The sequence below is a fragment of the Pongo abelii genome, chromosome 5 (genome assembly GCF_028885655.2).
Source record: "Pongo abelii isolate AG06213 chromosome 5, NHGRI_mPonAbe1-v2.0_pri, whole genome shotgun sequence".
NCBI classification, from domain to species: Eukaryota; Metazoa; Chordata; class Mammalia; order Primates; family Hominidae; genus Pongo; species Pongo abelii.
The window spans coordinates 138753669-138779391 of record NC_071990.2 but is presented as its reverse complement, the minus strand read 5'-3'; the positions used below and the strand labels follow the sequence as shown (position 1 = coordinate 138779391).

Here is a 25723-nt window from a genome sequence, read left to right as displayed (position 1 = left end):
GTGGGGAGCAGACCTCCACCCAGCCACTCAAGTCTTCCTGACCCTTTCTCACCCCCCTGCCAGCCCCAGCAGCAGCCCTGGATAACCTGTGCAGAACCAATGACCATGGAACACAGCCTGAAAATCACATCTCCAGGGGACAAATGCAAAACTCCCTGCATAACAAACAAACAAACAAACAAACAAAAGCCTGGCATAATCCAATCCCCATTCACCTCTCCAGCTTCATCTCTCCCATCACCCACTCAGAGGTACTCTATGCCCTACAGCTGTGCTGACAATATGGTAGTCACTAGCCACATGTGGCTATTTAGATTTAAATTAATTACAATAAAACGAAAGAAAACATTCAGTCCCGTTGTCACCTAACCACATCTCAAATGCTGAATAGCTACATGTGGTCAGTGGCGACAGTGACAGACAGAACAGACACAGAACAGTTGCATCATCACTGTAAGTGCGACAGGACAGCAGCGCTCTAGTGACACCAAGTTAACCACAGTTCCCAAAGCCCACATACTTTCTCACAGTCTAGAGCCTTCACATATGCTGTTCTCTCTATCTAGCCCCTTCTATTCTCTATTGTCTATTTGGAAAATTCTCAGACATTCTTCAAGATTGTCTCCAAGCTCCCCCTGCCAGGAGGCTTCTAGTCAATTTCCAATCTCCAGTCTCATTCAGAGATGACTTGAGCACTGTTTCCTCTCTGATCTCTTAATACCCTGAAATTCTTTTCAGATGACACTTTTCACGTGGTTTTACAACTGTTTGCTTGGCTCTGTATATTTTATATTAGATGTAAACATATATATTTTAACTCATCTTTATAGCCAAAGTCATCAATAAATATCTATTACGTTAATGACTTTATTGGAGAATAATCAAATTGCTGTATATATCTGAGGGAAAATGGCAATAATCATGGAAATGGTGGATGTGGGAGGCAGAATAATGCCCATCTTCCCCATAAAGATGTCCGTATCTTAAACACCAGACTCTGTAAACACGTTACCTTAGCAAAACGGACTTCACCGATATTAAGTAAAGGACCTTGAGATGAGAAGATTATTATGAATTATTTAGGTGGGCCACATGTAATCACATTGTGATCCTTAAAACTGGAAGAGAGAGGCAGAAAAGGAGGGCAGAGTAAAGCAATGTGAGAAGGATTCAACCTGTAGTTGCTGGCTTTGAAGATGGAGGAAGAGTCCATGAACCAAAGAATGTGGGCAGCCCCTAGAAGCCAGAAAGGCAGGGAAACTGATTGTCCCATACGGCCTCCAGAAGGGAACACAGCCCTGCCTACCCTTGGATGTTAGCCCAGTGAGACTCACTTCAGACTTCTAACCTCCAGAACTGTAAGAAAATAAACTTGTGCTCTTTTAAGCCCCTATGTTTATAGTAATTTGATAGAATGCCGAAAGGAAACTGATATGGTGGAGTCAGAAAGGGAAGGGTGTTAGTACAGAAAGAATGTGTTTCACCGGGGAACTGCTCAGCCCTGAGGTCTCAGGGTCCAGTGGAGAAGGAGGCCACACTGCAGCAGGGCAGGAACATTATTGCTGGCCCCAAGGCACAGAGGATGTGTCCTGGGCTCTTGCTTTAGTTTGAGGAGCTCTGTCAGGTGTGAGAAAGGCTTTCCTGTGCCCCTGGAGCTGGTGATTTTGGTACAGGTAGGAAGATAAGTTTTCTGAATAAATCTAATAGTGCTAACACCTAGTTTAGACTTTACCCTCTTTGACAGCACAGAAAATTACCAAACACCTCTTAAAATTCCACAAGTGTATAGCCCATTGCATGACTTCAGCAAATATTTACAGTGTGACATATAAAAGACACTGTATAGCTTCACAAACACACTGGAAATTTTGTTTTGTACAGTGTAAACAGAGTAACTTGCATCATAACTATAAGATATCCACATAAGCAATGAAGAACTTTCTATTGTGATAAACTGTAAATATTTACTATTTAGTTCCCAATCAGGGTTTCAGTATGAATTGAATAATTTCCAGTGATCTAAGTTTTTTTTGAAAAAGCATTTCTTTAACAAATATCTCTTATTCCCAGAACCATTCAAACCCCTCTGGATGCAGTGATAAAAAAACTTGGTCATATTCTGGCAGTGGGGATAGAGCTATAAAGCAGTGAACTCATCAAAGTGCTACAGGCATTGTGATAAGAGCTCTGAGGCCATGGTAGTCATCATGGCCACCCCCATCCTTAAGGAAAGGTAATGATTAAACTATGTCTTAAGGATAAGTTGGTGTCTGCCCGGTGAAAAAGGTGGAGTAAGGGTGGATCCACAAATATAAATGGGGAAGGTGGCATTGCCAGCAGATGTCAGCTTGAGCCATGATCCAGGGTCCTGGTTGACTCAGGAAACTGCAGTCATTCCACACTGCAGGCCCAGAGTGTAAGTGGAGCCAGTGAATTCTAGGAAGACCTCCCTGAGGAAGTGATGCTCTGAACTGAGATCTGAAGGAAGAATGATGGTTAACCAAGTGAGAGGTAGGGAATCATAGCAGGCAGACGGAACAGCACATGCCATGGTCCTGGCACAGGATGAAGAAAGAAAGAAGGAATGATTGGTTTCCTCTCCTAGAGCAGGTCAAACTTCAGGAAAGAAGGTTCTTCACACTCCGTCGCCACTTCACCACTCTTCACAATACCATTATCAATATTAGGTGGCAAATATTCCTACATTAAGACTGTATCCAAAGTTGGGATGTTTTTCAACTTTCATTTAAACATTTTTCATTCATAGTTCTCAAATTTTAAATTTCAGATTTGCATGCAGAAACAATCAGTGGCCCAGGATCATAAGATCTAAGTTCTAATTACTGTGTGATCCTGGTTAATCACTTAACTTCTCTGGGTTTCAGTTTCTTTGTTTGTAAAATTAAGAGGTTAGACCACAGGGCTTCTACAGAAGCCCTGAGAGTTCTATATTTATGAGGTTTTAGGGATTTAAGGCTTGAAGGGGCCTTGGCATAGTATAATTTAGAGCAAATTATGACATGGCTTATATCCCAGCTCTGCCATTTTATAGCTGTGTGACCTTGGGCAAGTACTTACTTTTTTTTTCTGATCCACAATTTCTGAATATAATAATATCTACCCTGAAGAGTTAGGAGAAACCCATATATATTTATATATATGAGAAACCCATATATACAGAAGCTATTTTTATTATAACAGAAATGCACTATTTTAATACTTTGATAAGTTTTACAACTTTTTTTTTAATTGTGAAAAAATATGTAATAGTCTCAAGAAAACTTAATCTTTGTCAGAGTTTTTCCAAGGAGAATAATAACTTATCTTCCACAGATGTGAGGTGTTATTATCACCAACTCAGACACACACAGATAGAAAATTATATTTACTAGCATGTGCCCTTCTGCTGAAAAGACCATTGAACTTGAGAATGCGAGAGGGCTTTTTCTCATCAAATAAGAAATTGAAGAAGAGAAAAGAATTAGTATCAACAGGGAACTAACATCTACAACCTAACAATTTTTGTTTGTTTCAGCTTCTATCCTAAGAGGCATTGTCACTAAGATTTAGGGAACAAAATGTAGGAAGTGAACCCATGAAAATGACAGGCTGTGAGAATGCTCACTGGAGAATTTAGTTTAGTTCGGTGTAGTTTTAGAAAAACTGAATTATCGGGGAACCCCGCCCCCAATATTTCAACATAGGTTCTTTTTATTTTCCCTAAGTGTCAGCCAGTCTGAGAAATAAATAGAAAGAGTACAAAGAGAGGAAATTTACAGCTGGGCCGCCAGGGGTGACATCACATATCGGTAGGTCCGTGATGCCCACCTAAGCCGCAAAACCAGCAGGTTTTTATTAAGGACTTTAAAAGGGGAGGGGGTGTACAAACAGGGAGTAGGTCACAAAGATCACATGCTTCAAAGGGCAAAAGGGAGAACAAGCATCACATGCTTCTGAGGCCAATAAAGGTCGCAAGGCAAAGGGCAAAGCAAAGATCACAAAGTAAAGAGCAAAATCAAAAACTCCTGATGAGGGTCTATGTTTAGCTGTGCATGTATTGTCTTGATAAACATCTTAACAGAAAACAGGGTTCAAGAGCAGAGAACCTCAACCGCATAGGACAGACACTCTCAGAGCAGCCGTTTATAGACCTCCCCCCAGGAATGCAATTCTTTTCCTAGGGTCTTAATATTATATTCCTTGCTAGGAAAAGAATTTAGCGATATCTCTCCTACTTGCACGTCCATTTACAGGCTCTCTGCAAGAAGAAAAATATGGCTCTATTCTGCCAGACCCCACAGGCAGTCAGACCTTATCGTTGTCTTCCCTTGTTCCCTAAAATTGCTGTTGTTCTGTTCTTTTTCAAGGTGCACTGATTTCATATTGTTCAAACATACATGTTTTATAATCAATTTGTACAATAGTGGTCCTGAGGTGATGTATATTCTCAGCTTACGGAGATAACATGATTAAGAGATTAAAGTAAGACAGGCATAAGAAATTATAAGAGTATTAATTTTGGGAACTGATAAATGTCCATGAAATCTTCACAATTTATGTTCCTCTGCCACAGCTCCAGCTGGTCCCTCCGTTCTGGGTCCCTGACCTCCTGCAACACTGAATAAGAGAAATAATTTTCACCTTTATTTTACCTACATAGGCCATAGCCCTGAGATTCCATTCATGTGCAGATCCTTTTCTTTCCTTTCCTTTTTTTTTTTTTTTTTTTTGAGATGGAGTCTCACTCTGTCACCCAGGCTGGAATGCAGTGTCATGATCTCGGGTCACTGCAACCTCCATCTCCCGGATTCAAGGGATTCTCATGCCTCAGCCTCCCAAGTAGCTGGGACTACAGGTACATGCCACCACACCCAGCTAATTTTTGTATTTTTAGTAGAGATGGCGTTTCGCCATGTTGGCCAGGCAGGTTTCAAACTACTGACCTCAAGCGATCCACTCACCTAGGCCTCCTAAAGTGACAGGATTACCGGTGTGAGCCACTGCACCTGGCCTTATCTTCTCTTTTCTAAATAACTATGACAGAAACAGGGCTATGTGCTTCTAATAGTGATAGATAAAATTAGATTTTTGAAGCTACATTCTTCATTATATACAAAAAATTAGTTAAATGATTCAAGTTTTGAAATCTACCAAAATTTGCATTGCTTTACTAAACCTTTAAAAAAATCACATTATTTATTCTGTTTTTTCCATTTCTTCCATTTTTGGCCAAATGACATATTGCCTATGTAGAAAAAAACCTCCCAGTGCAGAACACCTATATTAAAATTACATTTTGAAAACATTTTTAAATGCAGGGTTGAAGTTATGGAGCAGTAAGGTGAGTCCTTAGAGGTCCCAAAGAACAGCATTCAAGTGGTATTTATGCTGAGGGCATTGTCTTCATCCCAGTGGCCCAGGGCATATAGTCTAGGATTCAAATCAGTCAGGTTAAAGCCCCCTGCACAAAACATAAAGAGAGAATAACTGGGGACATGGAAACCCACTCTGCAGAGATAGATGCTAGCACTACTTGCCAATTATAACCTCAGAGCAGGAAGAAAAAGAAGGAAAGAAGAGGCTGGGTGCAGTGGCTCACACCTGTAATCCCAGCACTTTGGAGGCTAAGGTGGTCAGATCACCTGAGGTCAGGAGTTCGAGACCAGCCTGACCAACATGGAGAAACCCAGTCTCTACTAAAGAATACAAAATTAGCTGGGCGTGATGGTGCATGCCTGTAATCCCAGCTACTCGGGAGGCTGAGGCAGGAGAATCACTTGAACCCAGGAGGCAGAGGTTGTGGTGAGCTGAGATTGTGCCATTGCACTCTAGCCTGGGCAACAAGAGTGAAACTCCATTTAAAAAGAAAAAAAAAAAGAAGGAAAGAGGAAAAGAAAAAGGTAAGAAAAGAAGGAATGAAGGGAGGGAGGAATGGAGGGAGGGAGAGCTAAAGAATACAATCATTTGTGACACTTGTTCAAGATGGTAAGGCAGACTTTATTCAAGGGGAGCCATGGTCATAGGTATGGGGAGCACTGTAACAGGGTCTTCCAGTTGCAAGAGAGATTTGGCTCAACTCCTACTCCAGCAAGAATAAGTGGAGATTTTTAACCAAGGAGCAGAGTGGGGATCAGTGAACAGAAAATTACTCAGGGGAAACATCAAGGACAAGGGTTTCTGGCTAGACTGATCTAACAGGATAATTCCTGAAGGCAGGCCAGGGGGATCAGATATGGAGGGGGCTCAGATAGCAAAGGTAGGGGATTTTCTACAGCTAAGCTGACTTAGCAAGATCCTTGCGCACACTGGATTCTACAAAGACAGGGAGGGAAGCCCAAGGTTGGGCCTAGTCAGAAAGTGCTCAGGAGCCTGACTAAAGTTTTAGTCAAAGGAGAGAGTCTTTGTCAGAAGGAAGGAAGGATAAGAGAGAGAGAGAGGAAAGGGGGAAGGTTAAGGATTTAGAGAAAGAATGAGAGAGATAAAAAGAAGAAAAGAAGACAGGGAGAGGAAAGAGAAGGGAAGGAGGAAGAGTCACTTCAAAGAATTCCTTCCATAAACTGATCCTTATGTTGGCTTGCAACAAAATTCACATAATCTGTGTTCCCAAATTGAAGCCCCAAGCTGAAAATGTAGTTTTAAATCTCCAGGTTGATAGTATACCAACGTGTTTAGCAGAAGTAAGTGCAGTCAGTCCTCCACATCCATAGGTTCCACACTGGTGGATTCAACCAACTGCAGATGGAAAATATTTAGACAAAAGAATAGATGGTAGTATCTGTACTGAACATATGCAGACTTTTTTCTTGTCACTGTTGCCTAAGCAATACAGTATAATAATTATTTACATTGCATTTACATTGTCTTAGGCATTATAAGTAATCTAGGAAGATGATTTAAAGTTTACAGGGGAATATATGTGTAGGTTATATGCAAATATTACATCACTTTACATCAGGGACTTGAGTATCTCTGTGAATTTTGGTATCTGCAGGACATCCTGGAACCAATCCCCCATGAATACTGAGGGGTAACTATATATATATATATATATATATATATATATATATATAAAAAAGCATACACATATATACACACATATGTATGTGTTTAACATGTTTAAAGAAATAATAGAAGGAATTAAAAATGACATAGAGTAATAAGAGGCCATTAAAATAGTCAAGCAGATTTGAAATACCGAAATAGAAAATGTAAAATTAATATTTGAAGTTAGAAATTCATTGGATGTATTGAAAAGCAGATTAGACACAACCGAAGAGATGACTACCCAAACACAGCCAGAAAGGTGATAAGATGAAAACTGGGAAAGAGAGGTTGAAAGTTTTGGGGCATAGAATGAGAAAACGTAAAATATATCTACTCAGTTTTTCAGAGTGAGCTAACAGAATGAAGGTAAAATGTTTTTGAACGGAGAAATTGGCTGAGAAATTTTTGCAACTTATGAAAGATTATTCTCAGATTCACTGAGTCCAAGGAAACTTAACAAGATTAAAAAATAAATAAAACAGACCTATATCTCTAGACAATACATTAAAACAAACCAAAGAGACGCACCGAAAAGAGAAAATCCAAAAGTAGTTAAAAGGAGAAGATATTCACCTCAGAGAATCAATGATTAACAGCTGCCTTCTCAAAAGCAAGAGTGGAAGTCAAAAGATTGTGATATATTGTCTTCAGAATACTAAGAAAAACTCAGTACAACTGTCTTTCAAGAACAAGAATAAAACACATTTGCAGACAAAGACAGATTTTGCTAGCAACAGACTTCACTAAAGAACCTCTGAAGAAAAAGGGAAATGATCCCAAAGAAATATCTCAGATGCAAAATGGAATGGTGAGTGAAAAAAACTATAACACCTGGCTCCATCTAAGGAATCACTGATGGCATGAAATAGTAATACCAACAGTGACCACTTTTTGCAAGTTTAAAAATTAGGCAGATCCAAAATACTGAATAAAAATAGCATTGCAGTTGGGTGAGAGGTAATCAGGGTTGAAGCATTCTAAGACCTTAATGTTTAAAGGGAAGGAAAAGTTTAAGTTGAAACTTATTAAATTAAATGTAAACATTAAAGTTTCTAAAATAACTATTAAATACCTAGACATAGAATGTATAATTTCCTTTTTTTTTTTTTTTTTTTTTTTTTCTGAGACAGAGTCTCACTCTGTCGCCCAGGCTGGAGCGCAGTGGCATGATCTCGGCTCACTGCAAGCTTTGCCTCCTAGGTTCATACCATTCTGTCTCAGCCTCCCAAGTAGCTGAGACTACAGGCACCCGCCACCATGCCCAGCTAATTTTTTGTATTTTCAGTAGAGACAGGGTTTCACTGTGTTAGCCAGGATGGTCTCGATCTCCTGACTTCGTGATCCGCTCGCCTCGGCCTCCCAAAGTGCTAGGATTACAGGCGTGAGCCACCACGCCCGGCCAAAATGTATAATTTCCAAATTAGCAAAGGGAAAAAAATGGAACACAAGTGAGGGAGACTTTGAATCAATCCATTTACGTAAGTCAAAAAACACAAAACTAAACAATATGCATTTTGACATACTTATATGATGGCATTAGTTCTTTTTAAGCAAAGGGATGATTAACACAAAGTTTAAACTGGTATATACCTCTGCCGAGGATAAGGGAGAGCCTCCGCCGGCCCAGCTCAGGGGGAGCTGGTTGGATCCTTAAAGGAAGTAAATTGAAACCTCAAGTTAATTTGAGGAGAAGTTAAGAAAGGGATTGTGTACAAAAGTAGGGGCAGTGTGTAGAAAAACGAGTTTAATGCAATACTCCATTGGCCAAAACTAACTGGAAGTTGAAAGGCAAAGGAGGCTGCAGACGGTGTCCATAGACATCCTCTCCCTAAAGCCCAGAGACAGTGAGGCAGTGAAGAGGGAGCCAGGTGAAGGGCAAACCCAAGATTACACTCAGTGAGTCTCATTTCATCCTCCTTTTTAAAACAGTGAACGTATGTTATTTTTACCAGTTTGTATGCATGATATATTTTACTGGGGAAAAAATACAATAAAATAAATAATGTCTGGGCTTTTCTTTTCTCATTGAAAACTTTAAAAATGTTTCAAAAGTAGGAAGCGGGAGCAAGGAAAGTAAAAAAAAAAATTAAAATGACTAGTAATCGCCATTATTTTTCTTTTGTTGTTATCTATCTTTTTTTACTTCTGTGTATCCTCTGCTATGGTCTAAGGGTTTGTGTCCCCCTGAAATTCAGATGTTGAATTCCTAACCCCCAGGGTGATGATATTAAGAGATGGGGCTTCTGGGACGTCATTAGATCATGAGGGTGGAGTGCTCATGGATGGGATTAGCTCCCTTATAAAACAGGCCCACAGGAAGAGTGAACCAGGAGGAGAGCCCTCACCAGGCACCCAGTCTGCCTGTGCGTTGGTCTTGGACTTCCCTCCAGAACTGAGAGAAATAAACTTCTAATGTTTATAAGCAACTCAGTTTATTGTGTTTTCTTATAGCTGCCTGAATAGACTAATACACTCTCATCTGCAAAGAGGACAGCAAAATATTTTAAAGGGTCTCAATCTTAAATTGTCTCAAGCACAGAGCACCTGAGGCAGTGAAGCCAGTAGCAAAGTGAGGGGCAAAGAAGCATAAATCAAGTTTGGCCTACGGCTGTCTCCTTACGTATTTTAAGTTTGACTTAAAGGCTTCTCTGTACCTAGGAAACTATAACCTCAATGGATTTGTAAACAGACTGTAACCTACTCTTGTGCCAAACACTGAGTTTTGGCCAATCAGAGAGGGCCAACCGTTTCAACCATGTTCAAATAAGGCAGGCACCACGCTGTGACCAGTCCAGCTGCTTCTGTACCTCACTTCCATTTTCTGTGCTTCCCTGTTCTCTTTCTGTTCATAAATCTTCTTACACCACGTGGCTACACTGGTGTCTCTCTGAGCCTACTCTGGCTCGGGAGGCTACTTCATTCGCAAATTGTTCTTGGCTCAACAAATTCCGTTAAATTTACTTTAGCTAAAGTTTTCCTTCTAACACTCATTTATCAGATCTGTCAGCCAAGAAATAAAGGCAATTTCCAAGTTTCTCACTGGGAAGTCAGGGATGATCATTTATGAGGAGGTAGTTTGGTAGATCAAAAATGGCAGACTGGGAATGAATTAAATCTCATTTACGTGAAAATAACATACAAATAAAAATTAAACAGAAAAAAACAATTTAAACATAAGTCTAAAGATCATAGACAAAGTGGTTTTCCTTTTTTTTTTTTTAGTTTCAGTGTTCTTCATTATAAAAAACATTGTATTTAAAAGCATAGTCAAGCAATAATTATGACTAACAACTCCTGGGTGCTTGCTTTTTGTCAGGCAGGGTTCTGAGTGTCATACATGCAATTTAGTCCTTTTGTCATGACAGAAACCTACAAGATAGGACTATTAGTACCTTTTTATAGATGAGGACACTGGGGCATAAAGAAATCAAATCACTAGGCAGTGGTGGAGCTGAGCTAATGTCCTTCATGCCTGTGGCCTTGAAGCTGCTTGGACTAAGGGGCGGGATGCCTGCCCACAGCTCCATCCCTTCCATCTTCTCCTCAAGCAATGGGGCACCCTAAAAGAGGGCCTGTGGAACTCAAAGAACTACGTGGAACACAGTTTGAAGTCTACTGACTTAGAGGGAAAGAAGAACATAATAACATTCAGGAAAATATTGGAATTGAGTATTTCATTTGATACAGGGCTTCCCAGAAGCCAAGAAAAACTGGGAACTAGCATGGCTTAGATAAGGATTTCTTAACCCATAACTCATTGAAGGCCCTGAAGTCAAAGGTAAGCGCCTGTTCATGTGGTTACCTAAGTGTCCTAGACACCCTTGCCCGTGGAACTAAGTTTCCCTTTAATGTCCGAGTCAGGAATAATCTGAGTCTCCAGCAGGGTTGGGTGACCAAAGTCCAGTCTTTATCCAGCTTCTGATAAAATGGAATCTGGAAATTTCCAGGCAAGTCCATAAGTGCCAAAGATCATCCTGATTGTAGCTTGCCATCCCAATCAGACTTCTGGCTCTACAATATAGTTCCTCCCAATTTCTTACCATTTTATATGAGTAATTCTACACATATAGCATAATTACAATATAAAACATTGGTTAAGGCCACAAACTTAGAGATCTAACAGACCTCGGTTTGAATCTTGTGTCAAGCACTTATTAGGTGTGAGCAAGTTGTTTAACATAGCTTCGGTTTCTTCATATATAAAGTAAGGATTATAATATACACCTAAAAGACTACAGTGAGAATTAAATTCAGTAAAGCATGTGCCTGGGTCATCTGATGTACTCTGTGAATGGTAGCTCTTGCAGAATTATTAATTTTTGCAACAGAGTCTTCTAAAAAGATGCAGAAACTTTAATTCCATAGGACCATTTCTCATATCAGCATTCAAGAATGCCAAAGACATTCAAATAAGGCAGATTAAGTTACATTAGTAAAGGCAACTTTACAAAGAGTTACACTAAATAATTCTGGTGATCTAATTTGATAAATATGGTGATTTAATTTGAAACAAGCTAGAACCTGAAATCGTACTAGGGGTGAATGGTTAATATTTAACTTAAACTGTCATCAATATCAGCTACCTTAATTGCACTTTTCTTATGAATTGAGTCAACTCAAAACTGAGCTTTCTGGTGAATTCATAGAATACAAATATGATTTGTTGTAAACTGAGACTAGATGCACAGGTTCCAGATGTGTACATGGCAAACTTTACTTCTTATTTGGAAATTGTGAAGTATGTTTTGCTTGCTAAATAAATGGGAATTTGTTCCAACCTTGCAAGGAGGGGGAAAACAAGGGTAGTGAAATTCATCTCCCAGAGAGCACTTCTCCTTTTGCTTCCTAGAATATCACCAAGAAGGGCATGTAGATCTTCCTTAAAACAGGATGACAGAGTTTTTGCCTCATAATCAAAACTTCTGCATTCAGTTTTACAAAGCTCATTCACAAATAATTAATGGTGTTTGGGCCAAAATTGAGAAGTTAAAATATTTTTGAAATAACAAATCCCAAACAACAAGCAAATGTATTAAAGGATTTGTTCAAATCAACCTTTAGTAATCTGTTCTTCTCTTTAAGTAGCACTTAACTGCTGCAGCACTGAGAAATAATGCTGTCACAGTGGCATGCAGCCTACTCCAGCTGCTCATCCAAAGTCTTATTTATTTAGTGGTCATTTACTTCACAGTTATTGTGCATTAAATTATACTAACTTAAGTATAGCATATTATATATTTATATTTATATTTTTCTAACATAGTTTTTCCTCACAATGAAACAGACTTGTCCTTCATACTAAACTTGGTGAGGCAGTCCAAGTCAGTGTTCTAGGACAGGTGCCCCCAGTCCCCAGGCTGTGGACCAGGGCCAGTCCATGGCTTGTTAGAAGCCATGCTGCATAGCAGGAGATGAGCGGCAGCAAACATTACCGCCTGAGCTCCACCTCCTGTTTAAAAATTAAACAGAAAAAAACAATTTAAATATAAATAAGTCTAAAGATCATAGACAAAGTGGTTTTCCTTTTTTTTTTTTAGTTTTTTATGTTTTTTATGATCAGCAGGTGGCATTCAATTCTCCTAGGTGTACAAACCCTATTGTGAACTGCACATGTGAGGGATCTAGGTTGCATGCACCTTATGAAAATCTGAAGCCTGATGATCTGAGGTGGAACAGTTTCATCCCGAAGCCATCCCCTGCCCTCATCTGCGGAAAAACTGTCTTCCACAAAACTGGTCCCAGGTGCCAAAAAGGTAGGGGACTACTGTTCTAGGACATATCTTAAGCATCTTAAGGAAGGGAATATAAAGATGCATAAAAGATTCTAGTTCCTCACCAGATGGTGAACTAATGCTGAATACCATCATTCCTCCCCAAACTGAGCCCAGAAGTGTCACGGTGAAAAGAAAGTGGATGATGGATCAGGACATAAAGACTCTGAGAAAACCTAGACAAGATAAAAAAGCCTGTGTCCCAGGGTTGGAGCCAAAGAGACCACAGGTGCAGCAGGCAGGGATGGGCTGTGGAGAGCTTTCTGGTGGTGGACATTTCTCCACCATGTGTACCCTACTGGATCATCACCAGCCAGGATCTATGGCACTTGTCAGAAGCTGTGGCATCACATCAGGACAACCCTGAAACCAGGTCACTGAGAAGAGTAACAGCAGGCAAGGCAGACCAACTGCTTCCTGATCATTCTTCCCCCAGTCCCATTCAGGCCACCCCTTGGAACCAGGAGATGACAGCCCAGGAGGCAGCTTTGGGGGAGACCTGTGCAAAGTGAGATTCAGAAAGGTCCCCTGAGAAACAGGATAAGGAGTGTTGAGGGCATAATAAACGAACCTCACCTCACATCAGAACTCTCCAAGCTGAGAAACTACACACACACTCACTCCTTAAGCATACTTGGAAAAGCAAAAGCTAGGATGTAAGCCTCTATCCCTTCTCCTGGGCACACACAACAGCCAACAGCAATGTGTTAGCTTCCTGGGCAAATAGCAGGGTGTTTGATGAGCCATGCCCAATTCTCCTGAACTTATCAGTTGTTGTTTTATATAGCTTGATGCTAGATTGATTGGTGCATGAATGGGTAGGGAAAAATAAAACCCCAACATGTAGTTGAAACAGACCCCTATTACAAAACACAGATTAACAAGAGAAAAACAAACAGACATTTATTAACATGTATATTTTATATATACGTGGACGACACCCAGAGAATGAGTAACTCTCAAAGAGGTATTTGGAATTTCTGCTTCTACAGTGAAGAAGTGAAGGAAACATCATCCCCAAATATAACAAATTGGTATATTTTGAGCTAAAAAACATTGGGAAAATTACTGTTTCAGAAAAAGTCTAGTCACCCCGTCTTTTCCTGCATGTAGCAAGCCAAAAAGATTCTTTTGAGAGGGCTGCCTTCTCCTTACCTGGGTGAAAGACTATTCCTTATCACTGGAGACTGAGATTTGGTTCTGCAACAGGCCTAGGTAAATAAACTTCTGGAAGTAACCCTTATCTTCCACTAGTTTTACATACTCCAAATATCTTCTACTGACTCCCCTAGAATTTACTATCCCTAGCCAGATCCCCTTTCCCCTGTCATTTCTTCACAAATTTATTGTTGTTTATCTAAAAAGTATAAAAGCATCTTACTTTGGCCTCTTCTTGACATTTCCCTCTCTTGTGAACATCCCCATGTGAATGTAAAATTAACAAAACTTGCATGCTTTTCTCTTTTTATTCTCCCTGTCTCAATCTGTTTGGGGGCAGGGAATGTATGTCAAGACTTTTGTATTAAGTGATACATTTCGTAGAATGGAACAACCCAACCGAGGTAGGCCCACCAAGGGCTCAGACACTTCAGGAATGAAGGTTTGAAAACAATCAAGGGCCGGGCATGGTGGCTCATGCCTGTAATCCTAGCACTTTAGGAGGCCGAGACAGGTGGATCACTTGAGGTCAGGAGTTCAAGACCAGCTTGGCCAACGTGGCAAAACCTCATCTCTACTAAAAATACAAAAATTAGCAGGCATGGTGGTGCACACCTGTAATCCCAGCTACTCGGGAGGCTGAGGCAAGAGAATCACTTGAACCGCAACAGAGCAAGACTTTGTCTCAAAAAAAAAAAAAAAAAAAAAAAGAGAGGAAAAAAAAACAAGAAAAACGATCAAGTGAAAAAAGCATTTAATCATATAAAGAATCCCAAGTAGCTAAGGCGCTGGCTAAAGGTAAAGGGAACATGAATGGGTAGGAGGTGAAGGAAAGCATAAATATCAACTAGCTTTGAGGTAATTTGCAACAAGAAGTACCAGACTGCCCCACCGGTATTGTTGTATGGCTGGGGAGGAGATTACTTGTCATCTTTGCGCATCAGTTACCTGGCCTATAGGATACAAGCTGAGAATAATCATGTCTACTGTGCGAGGTTATTTTCAGGATTATAATCAAGATATAAATATTTGGCACTTAGTAGGTGTTCAGGACATGATGATCATCCTGTAGATAAGAAGTAAGATATAGTGTAGAGGGCTAAGAGCAGAGACTTTGGGGTTAGAGTAGAGATTGGAATCTCATAAGTTTACAGACCTGGTGCATGTTGTTTAAGTTCTCAAAGTCTTAAATTTTCACTTCTTCAAAATTGACTTAGATATACTTATTTAATGGTGCTCTAAGTAACATACAATAGGTAGAATATAGCACTTGATAGTAGTCAAAAATAGTAGCCATTATTTTTTAGTGAGGTAGCGTCCAAGTTTCTCAAATCAAGTAGGGAAACACACATAGGCAGATGTGTTCAATATAATGCCGTAAGTGGGGAGAAATTGATAGGTAACCAGGGTGCAATGGGAACAGGAAGAGTGGAGATAGTGGGGAGCATCTAGCCCAACCTGGTGATGCTGTTAACAGAACTATATCCAGAAAGGTAAACATAAATGTGCTCATGGACCCAGACATAATCAAGGAGAGAGCTGGGACTGGGATCCAGAACTTCCAACCCTTGTATCAATTTATTTTTGTAACAAAATGTTATATTTGTATGAGATATAAAATAAATACAAATTACTCAGTTTTTCCTACTCAGAATTCTTATACAAAAGATAAGACATAACCAACATATAATTATACCTTTCAGGGAGTAATAGCTAAAATATAAGATTTTCTTGTTTGAAACTCCTATCTCTCATTCAAACCCATCTTTTAAACACAATACCACATGGTAGGACCCTTAATAGTTACATGAGCTACAACGGAAGACAAAGACACTAATTAACTCATTGAACAAAGATTTCAGTATCTTTTATATACCAAGTACTATTGTAGGTGCTAAGTGTACATAAATTAATAAAAACACAAAAAATTATAGGGACAGTAATAAATAAGTAAAATATATAGTACTGTCTCTGCTTTTATGGTATTAATGGTAAAATGGGCCTGTATAGTGATAGCATGTATTTCTCTATTTCCAAATCTTACTGCTTAAAACATAATTGCTTAAATATATATTTTAAAGTTAGAGTTTTTCACAACTGTGTTTTCTGTAGATCCACCCTCTGAGAGAGGCGACTGTGAAGGGACTCTTTAGTGTATGTTAGGGAAATAATAAAGCTGGAGCTATGGTTGAACAAAGAGAGAGGATTTTCTAATTAGTTAAACTATATATATATTAGTTTTAACAGGGAAACTGTAAAGCCTTTCATAGGCAGATAAAATTGTCTCTTTCACTTCCATGTGGCAGGAATAATAAAGAAATTCCAATTTTCAAATTTCAAAGGGAATGAGACTGTCCGGGAATTACCTTAGAACTAAGACTTGAGGAAGCCTTAGAAAAAGTGGCAAGAATTTTAATATTCAAGAATCTGAAAGTAGCAAGAAAAATATCAGCAATTCTGCCCTCATGAATTGGGTAGAATCCTCAAAGTCCTGAATCTGTGCATAGCATGGGAGAATTTGGGGCAAGAAGTATTGAGATTTAGAGTAAAGCTAAACAGGTGTTTTTCTAAGGAAGAAATGAAGAATGAATGGAGCACCAGTATCTGTGAAATAGGGATGAGAATGGTAACTATATTTAAGTTTTTGTATTTCTTTGACTCTTGTTCTAATTATATTTTTCAATCACAATCCCTATGCTTAAAGCTTTATGATTTCCTTAGAAGCACGTGACAAAAAAAAAAAAAAAAGGCAGAGCTCTCCTCTGAATCTTATCTCTAATTGCCAGTGGTGACTCCTCATCTGGACTGTGAACCAAGGCAAAGTTGATTCTGGTATGTCCTCATTTCAACACACAAGTATTCCCAGCACAGAGCTGGTACATTCCATTTTACTTTAATCTTTTTTTTTTTTTTTCTATTTTGCTCCCTTGTGGGATCCAACGAGCTGGTAAATTCTAGCAAACACAGAGCAATAGCAATTGTCACAGCCAGTCAGGATAATCTACAAGCAAAAAAACTTCCAGGAAGCCAACATAATTCTCTATGTAAACCCTCAAATATTTGACTAATGTACCATAGACACTGTACAAATAAGCACAGTCCCGCATTGCCATCTCTGGCTAGATACAGAACTCTTTCATTGCCAGTTAGCAATGAACACTAAAGGTGAATATAACGCAATGTGTGTCCCACATCCTGATCAGCCATTTCTAATAGGCAGTACAGGAGTACTAAGAGAAAGACTAGGTTAAGGAACATTCTTTTCTGGTTTTGAAAAATCATAACCAGAAAAGCAACTCATGTCCTAGGGATAATGAGTCAACAGTAAAGACTTTTTCAGTGGCAGATAGAACATTTATTTGGGGCATCTTTCCAAAATCTAAAGTTCATATCTTCTGGAATGTCAAAGTTAATGGAACTTTAATAAGAGCCTTTGTCGCCTCTCTTTCTTGATAACTATGGCTGATGTTTTTGAAAAGTTATCCCTAAATATATCCTTGTATAAAATAATAGAGAATAAAGTCATTATCCAGTTTTTGATAAAGAAACATCCAGTATAAAGATTAAAGGGTTCACTTTAGAAACAAAGTGAAGGAAATAAGTGATGTTGCATATTCTCGTCTCTATAGTAAGAACAGGCTGCCAATCTGAAGCATTTCTATTCGAAACAAAAAGTACAGCTGAACAACAATTCAGAAACATGCCAGTTTTTCTCAATACCCAGAAATTTCTGTTTTAAACCATACTTTAGGTTATTCAAAAATGTTTTGTGCTGGCCGGGCACGGTGGCTTAGGCCTGTAGTCCCAGCATTTTGGGAGGCCGAGGCGAGTGGATCACCTGAGGTCAGGAGTTAAGAGACCAGCCTGGTCAACATGATGAAACCCCACCTCTACTAAAAATACAAAAATTAGCTGGGCGTAGGGGAACGTGCCTGTAATCCCAGCTACTCGGGAGGCTGAAGCAGGAGAATGGCTTGAACCTAGGAGGCGGAGGTTGCACTGAGCGGAGATCGTGCCATTGCACTCCAGCCTGGGTGGTAGAGTAAGACTCTGTCTCAATTTAAAAAAAAAATTTTTGTGCTCCAGCTGGGTTCAGTGGCTCATCCCTGTAATCTCAACATTTTGGGCGGCCAAGGTGGGAGGATCATTTGAGGCTAGGGGTTCAAGACCAGCCTGGGCAACAAAGTGAGATCCACTCTCTACCAAATTTTTTTTTTTTTTAATTAGCCAGGCATGGTGATGCATGCCTGTAGAAGCAGTTACTCAAGAGGCTGAGGCAGGAGGATTGCTAACCAGGCATGGTGATGCATGCCTATAGTTACTCAAGAGGCTGAAGCAGGAGGATTACTTGAGCCCAGAAATTTGAGCCTGCAGCAAGCTATGATTGCACCACTGCACTCCAGCCTGAGCAACAGACGGTGACTCTGTCTCAAAAAAGAAAAAAAAAGTGTTCCTTGGAACAACAGAGAAACTTTCTTGTAATGTCAGCTAAAATAAAGTACATGGTGTAACTTCCCCTCAACAAAGCCACAAACAATTACAGCATAAACATCCATGTCTTTATAAAGCAATGACTAAAAATGTTACATTCAAAGTTAGGACTATGGAAAAAGGGACAATTTTTTAAATGCAGCTTGATGTATTTTATGGTATGGAATATCTTTCCTGTAAGTTATCAAAATATGAAATACCACTTATTTATGTGCAAGCTGCTATACTGCATTACATGGGTTAGCTCATTCATGCTTCCCAAAATCCTATGGAAAAATTATTATTATCATCATCCACCTTTTACAAGTGAGGAAAATAAGGCATAGAGAATCAGTTTCATGGCTGATAAATGAATAAGCCAAATTCAAAACCATGGCTGTCTGACTCCAGAATTAAAGCTCTATTTTTCTTTTAGCAAATTATCTTTCCCTATAGCTATGGATATTTCCAAAAGAAGAGGCTTGAAGGCCTTTGCTCTTTTCTATATACATTCTTTCATTTATTTTACCTATTGCTTTTAAAAACACTTCCCCAAAATGAGTATGTTAGAATTAGAACATTGCCTACTTGTAAGACTTTATGACTGGTGCTGTTTGACACATCCTACACTACTCCTCCATGTATGCATCATGTATCCTTAATTTCTTCCTCTCTCCTTTTTTTTTTTTCTTTTGAGGTCTCGCTCTGTCGCCTAGGCTAGAGTGCAGTGGCGCGATCTCAGCTCACTGCTGCAGCCTCTGCCTCCTGAGCTCAAGTGATCCTCTCACCTCAGCCTCCCAAATAGCTGGAACTACAGGCCCATGCCCAGCTATTTTTTGTAGAGATGGGGTTTCACCATGTTGCCCAGGCTGGTCTCAAACTCCTGAGCTCAAGTGATATGCCTGCTTTGGCCTCCTAAAGTGCTGTGATTACAGGCATGAGCCATATATCCTTAACTTCTGAGAATTTCTATTTTGAATACCATGCTCTCAATTCATAACAGGTAGTATATAAGTTTAGGCAGGCATTTAATTTATTTTGTCGGCAGATTTTTTAATCCTAGAAATAAGTACATTTAAATGCTCTCTGGTCTACCCTGTACAATTCCATGAGTCTACAAATAGGCCTAAATGCCATTATATTATCTATTATGCCCCAAACAGCTCCTTCCCAATGTCCCTGTTTATCAACGGATATTTAAGCAGACTCCTGATGGAAACCAGGAAATGAATTGCACGCATATCTAGGTAAAAGCAATTCAAGCAGAGGAAAGAGAATGTGAGGTTGGAGCCTGACTGGTATGTTCAAGAAACCTATAAAAGGCCTTACAAATGGAGCAGAGAAAGCAAAAGAAAAAGTGGCACAAGACGACGTGTGAGCAGGGCTAGCTGTGCAGATGTGCAGCCACAGAAGGCCATGGGCATAGAAGGGCACTGCACTTTGTTTAATGCTCTGTCATCCGCACCTTGAATTGCTTCATAATATTTTTAATAAGAAGCCCCGCATTTCATTTGGTACTAGGAAATGCAAATTATGTAGCCAGTCCTGGGTTAGAGCAGTAGAAAGAAGTCAATTGCTGTAGAATCCTTTAGCCATTGACTATTGTAAGGACTTTAACTCTGAATAAGATAAGAAACCATTGAAGGATTCTGAACAGCAGAATGACAAGCTTAGAGTGTTTTTTCTTTTAAATTACTCTGGCTCCTGCCATTAGGATGGATCTAAGAGGACAAGAGCAAAAACAGAGAGTTTCAGCAAGAATCCAGTTAGGAGATAATGATGATTTGGTCCACGACAGTGCAGTAGAATCGGAAAGAAATGGTCAGATTCCAGGCATATTTTGGAGGTGAAGCCAGAAACATATGCTGATGGAGATAATGTGGGGCATAAAAGAAAGAGGGACATCAAGGTGATCTCAAGGTTTTGCGCCTGAGCATTTGGAAGAAGAGAGGAAGACTGAAAGAAGCAGGCTTGGGGTTATGGAGATCGAGAGTTTGGTCGTGGATATGTTGAAGTTTGAGATGTTTATTAGACACTCAAGGGGAAGTGTTGAGTAGCTAGGTAGATATGGGGTCTGAGAAAAAGGTTTGGGCTAGAGATTTAAATATTTGGAGGTGGGGAAGATGAGGAGGAACCAGCAAAGGAGAATGAGAAAAAGCAGCCAGTAAAACAATGGAATCAAGAGGAAGTATAACAGTACCCTAAGATTCAGAGAGGAAAGAAGAAGGGACCTTCTTTTGCATCAGTTAGCCTATGTCAGTATGCTGATAGGTCAAGTAAAATGCAGCTGGGGAAGTGCATGACGATTGGATTTAGAAAGACAGGGACTTGAAAAATGTTGTTTCACTGTACTGTTGAGATCCTTCTCCTTATTGTCTAAATGTGAAACTTCAAGCATGTCAACTCCTTATTTACCCTCATGTCAATAATATTCAGCTACTAATTTTGATAATCCTTTTATCATTTCCACTCTCTTTATACATTTTTTTTATTTTATCACACCCAGCCTTTACCAATATTACAATCTAGTTCAGGCCCCTGTTATTTCGGGACTGGATTCCTGAGTACCACCCCAGGCTGTCTCCTAGTTTAAGCTCACCAGCAACCCATCTTGCTTAGTCATCTGGGAACAAAGCTTTCCTTGGGAATTTCCCAGGTTCTTCTGCTCTTGAAATAAACATACCAGTGAGAGGCTTCCCTCACCCACTTCCCCACCCCAGTGCACAAACATACCCTCCTGATATACAGCACACTCCTAATACTTGTCAACCCCAAAGGTCTGCCTGAACTCCAAAGAACCCACAGTTAGAATTGCCACTCAGGAATTCCAAGAGGCCCCTTCTAATCATCAGAATTTGAGGGACTGATCCAGTCTCTGTTAATCTATAAGGAAGTGTGAGAGATTGAAATATATCAACACTGATTAAGTTGGGCAAAGGACAGATGCTTTCCAATAAAATATAAGCTCATATACCTATTAGAAAAAAGTAAAACTTTTAAAAACCTGAAAATATTTTACTGCAAGGGCACAGAGCAAGTGGAATTCTCACTTACTGCTGGCAGGAATTCAAAATGGTTCAGCCGCTTTGGAAAATAGTTTGGCAGTTTCTTATAAAGTTAAACAAATTCGTGGCACATGACCCAGCAGTCCCACCCCTAGGTATTTGGCCCACATAAACTAAAACATGCGTCCACATACAGAAAAGTCTAAAAGTGAATGTTTACAACAGCTTTATTCATAATCACCAACAACTGGAAACAACCCAAATGACCACCAACTGGTGAACAGATCAATCTTTTAAAAATGTTGTACATCCATAAAATGGAAGCCTGCTCTAGAATAAAAAAGAACTAAGTGTTGATGCATGCAACAACACGGATGCATCTCAAAAGCAGTATCCCAAGGGAAGGGGACGGAGACAAAAGGCTAAGTCCTGAATGATTCCATTTCTATGGCACTCAGGAAAAGGCTAATCTGTACAGATGGAAAATAGATCAGCATTTACTAGGTGGCGGGTGGAGATAAGTGACTGCAAAGGGATCTAAGGGAACTTTTTGTGAATTAACTTGATTGTGGTTGTACTTAGATGACTGTATAGGTTGTCAGTGTCATAAAATGCATGTTGAAAGTGATGCTTTTGACTGCATGCAAATATAAATAATACCTCAATAAATCTGATTTTCGAAAGAAGTGGCCAGGCACGGTGGCTCACACCTGTAATCCCAGCACTTTGGGAGGCTGAGGCAGGTGGATCACAAGATCAAGAGATCAAGACCATCCTGGCTAATATGGTGAAACCCTGTCTCTACTAAAAATACAAAAAAAATTAGCCAGGCGTGGTGGCGGGTGCCTGTAGTCCCAGCTACTCGGGAGGCTGAGGCAAGAGAATGGCGTGAACCCGGGAGGCGGAGCTTGCAGTGAGCTGAGATCACACCACTGCACCCCAGCCTGAGCGACTGAGCAAGACTCTGTCTCAAAAAAAAAAAAAAAAGAAGTAAGTTAGAATCATGAAAGCAAGCAAGGGCAAGTACTTTGGTTTACTCACTGCTTTCTCCCTAGTACCTATAACAGTAACTGGCACATGAAAAGTATTTACAGTAAGGAAGGAAGATAGAAAATAGAGAAAGAAAAAGAAAAAGTGAAGGAAGGAAGTGGCGGAGGGAAAGAGGGAAGCAAACAAAATATTTCTGTATTAAAATGTCAACCACTGCATTACTTGTTTGACAACAATTTGGAAACCATCTAGATATTCACCCTAAAGGGAATAGGTAAGTACATGATGGTTCATTTATAAAATGACAATCTCAGCCTTTTAAAATGTTTATGAAGTCTTTAATGAAAAATAAAATGCTGAGTTAAGCATGGTGCCTCATGTCTGTAATCCCAACTACTCAGGAGGCTAAGGCAAGAGGATCATTTGAGCCCAGGAGTTCAAGACCAGCCTGCACAAAATAGGGAGACTTCATCTCTAAAAAGATTTTTAAAATTCAACTGGGCATGGGGGTACATGTCTGTAGTCCCAGGTACTTGGGAGGCTGAGGCAGAGGATTGGTTGAGCACAGGAGTTCAAGGCTGCAGTGAGCTATGATTGCACCACTGCACTCCACTCTGGGTGACAGAGGCAGATCTGTCACTAAAAACAGTAAAAGTAATAATAATTTTTTAAAAAATAGATGCTAAAATATCATATTAAGCCAAAATAAGACAGAATTCAAAGTTAAATACACAGCACACTTAGCTATGTAAAATTTTTAAACATTTCATATAAAAAGTGTTCAAAAAAATAGCCAAAAATTATAATAGTAGGTCTCTATAGGTGATGGGATTATGCTTACTGGTTTTCAGGTTTTTTCTCACACTTCCCTGTACGTCCGAGGCTTTGCACATGAGAATAAATTGAAAACAGTATTAAAACATACTTTTAAAAAATTGATGTTTAGCAAAAGAATCTAGACACCAGACTACGTAAAGTAAGATTCCACTTATGTAAGGTACAAAACAGGAAAAACCAAGCTCTGCTATTAGAAGTGAGGACAAGCGTTGCCTGTAGGCTAAAGAGAAAAGAATAGCAGGGAGTATAAAGAGGACTGGGGGCTGCTGGTTACTTAGATATACTCAGTTTTTGAAAATGAATAATTATATTCACATATGTGCACTTTTCTGTATGTATATTATAATTTGCTCAAAGTGATTTTAAGAAAAAATATCATAGTTCTCATCCCAGAAAGAGGCAGAAGTGGATATTTTAAAGATCCTAGAAGTCTTCCTAAAACTATGCCCACAGCTAACATTGCCCAATTAATTAATCTATTTTCTTGGTTGAGAACTTAATTCATACCAACAGAACAAGCAACCAAGTTTCTTTTAAAAAGTTCAGGACTTAATATACTAACCAGTCCTCCAGATTCTTACAGATCATACTAAATACCCATAAGAGCATTGAAAAGTTGGCAATGAAATGCCTACTAAACAGGTGTATGCATTAAAGAAGTAGGCTACAGAGAGTGCGCCACTGCACTCCAGTGTGGGCGACCAAAAAAAAAAAGGTTATAAATATGACTCATCTACGTGTTTCTACTGGTGAAAAAACTCACTGCCATTTCCTTCCTCTCAAGGAAGTAAGGATGCCTTTTATAGCCCTTTCTCGCAGGTGGATGGATGGCTGGAGGAGAAAGAGGATAGTCAAGCAGAAAAGGAAAAGAAAAGTGATGAACCTCAGTGGGGTTTGTCCAATTAAGCCACATCTGAATATAAGTAAGAAAGGATTCCTGAAAAAAAATACATGTGTACCAGCTACTTATACAGAGGTAGTCAATTAAGGACATAGTATAGAAAGCAAACTGCAATGTTAAGAAATAAAAAATAATTTTTAACCAATAGGTATTCTTAACAAAAAGTTGTTAAAATGAGTAAGAGATGTGGCAAATAGAAAATATAATAGGAAGAATGTGCATTCAAAGACAGAAGGGAAAATAAATACTTGGGTGTGCTTTCTTCCCTTCCTCCACTTCCTTGTTTTTACCACCAAGAAACACTGATCGTCCTCCTGAAAAGTCCCCGAGATATAAAACCTTGTTTCCTCAATCTTGAAGAAATGACTCATGTTTTTAGCACAGCTCTCCCCTTTCCCCTTCCCACGATTCAAAGTACCTTCAATTGAAAGCAGACCAGATTATTTGGCAACTTTAGAAGACAAGCTTTCTTCTCAGGAATCAGAGCCAAAGGGATTTCCCTGAGGAAAATACTAACAGGAAATGTGCACCAGTAGAAGGAGACTCAGAGAGCTGGCCGAGTCCTGCCTGCAGGACAGGCCAGCTGAGTCACCTGGCTTGGGACTTTGGAAAGATCAGTTAGTTGGTCTGCCTCTCTGTGACCACATCTACAAAATGATAATAAATAACACTGGTGTGCTGCCTACTGCTTACAGTTGTGGGAATCCAATAATATAATGGTTGTTTAAAAGTACTCCCTACATTGTACAGCACACAATGATGAGTTCCTGTTTCTATTGTTACATCAGAAGTCAGTATTGAGAGGTAGTCCATAGGCTCAGGTCAGCTGCAGTGTGAAAGATAAACAGAAAAATTAGATACAGTTCCTAGACCAGGGCTCCCCAGCTAGATGCCTTTGATTTAAAATCAGGCTGTCTCCAAACCTTTTGCCCAGCACGGTGCTCACACCTGTAATCCCAGCACTTTGGGAGGCCAAGGCAGGCGGATGGCTTGATCTCAGGGTTTGAGACCAGCCCAGGCAATATGATGAGATCCCAGCTCTACAAAAAACAGAAAAATTAGCTGGGTGTGGTGGCACATGCCTGTAGTTCCAGCTACTAGGGAAGCAGTGGTGGAGGATCGCTTGAAGCCAGGAGGTGGAGGTTGAAGGGAGCCAATATTGCACCACTGCATGCCAGCCTGGGCAACAGAGTGAGATCACAAAATAATAAAATAAAATAAAATAAAATAAAATCAGGCTGTGACAAGTGTCACTCTCTACATGTAGCAGAAACTGATTCATGGGTAAAAATCAGAAGCTGTACAGTTGCTTCTTTAATCATGGACATGGCAACAGAAAAACAATAAAACAATCGCTCCATAGCCCATGGTGCTCTAGTTCCTGCTTCCTTTCCCAAGGCCCAACCTTTGGAGTCCCTGATATAAATTGAAATGCGAATGAATTAAAAACAACATCAAAAATACTTTTAAAAAGCATGGATGTTTAGCAAAATAATCTAGACACAAAAAAGTGCATACAGTAAGATTCCACTTATCTCTGCCCCCAC

At 39.6% G+C, this 25723-nt stretch overlaps 1 long non-coding RNA gene across 1 annotated transcript in view; it reads right to left on the bottom strand.

Moving 5' to 3' along the window:
* The window catches only part of LOC129059795 (uncharacterized), a 30710-nt gene extending 5840 nt beyond the window's left edge, over nucleotides 1-24870 (bottom strand). Inside the window, exons 1-2 of the long non-coding RNA XR_008525884.2 lie at nucleotides 24595-24870; nucleotides 23280-23321 (exon numbers count right to left, since the gene is read on the bottom strand). This is a non-coding gene — a long non-coding RNA (uncharacterized LOC129059795). The remainder of the gene's footprint in view (nucleotides 1-23279; nucleotides 23322-24594) is intronic.
* Between the last annotated feature and the right edge of the window lie 853 nt (nucleotides 24871-25723).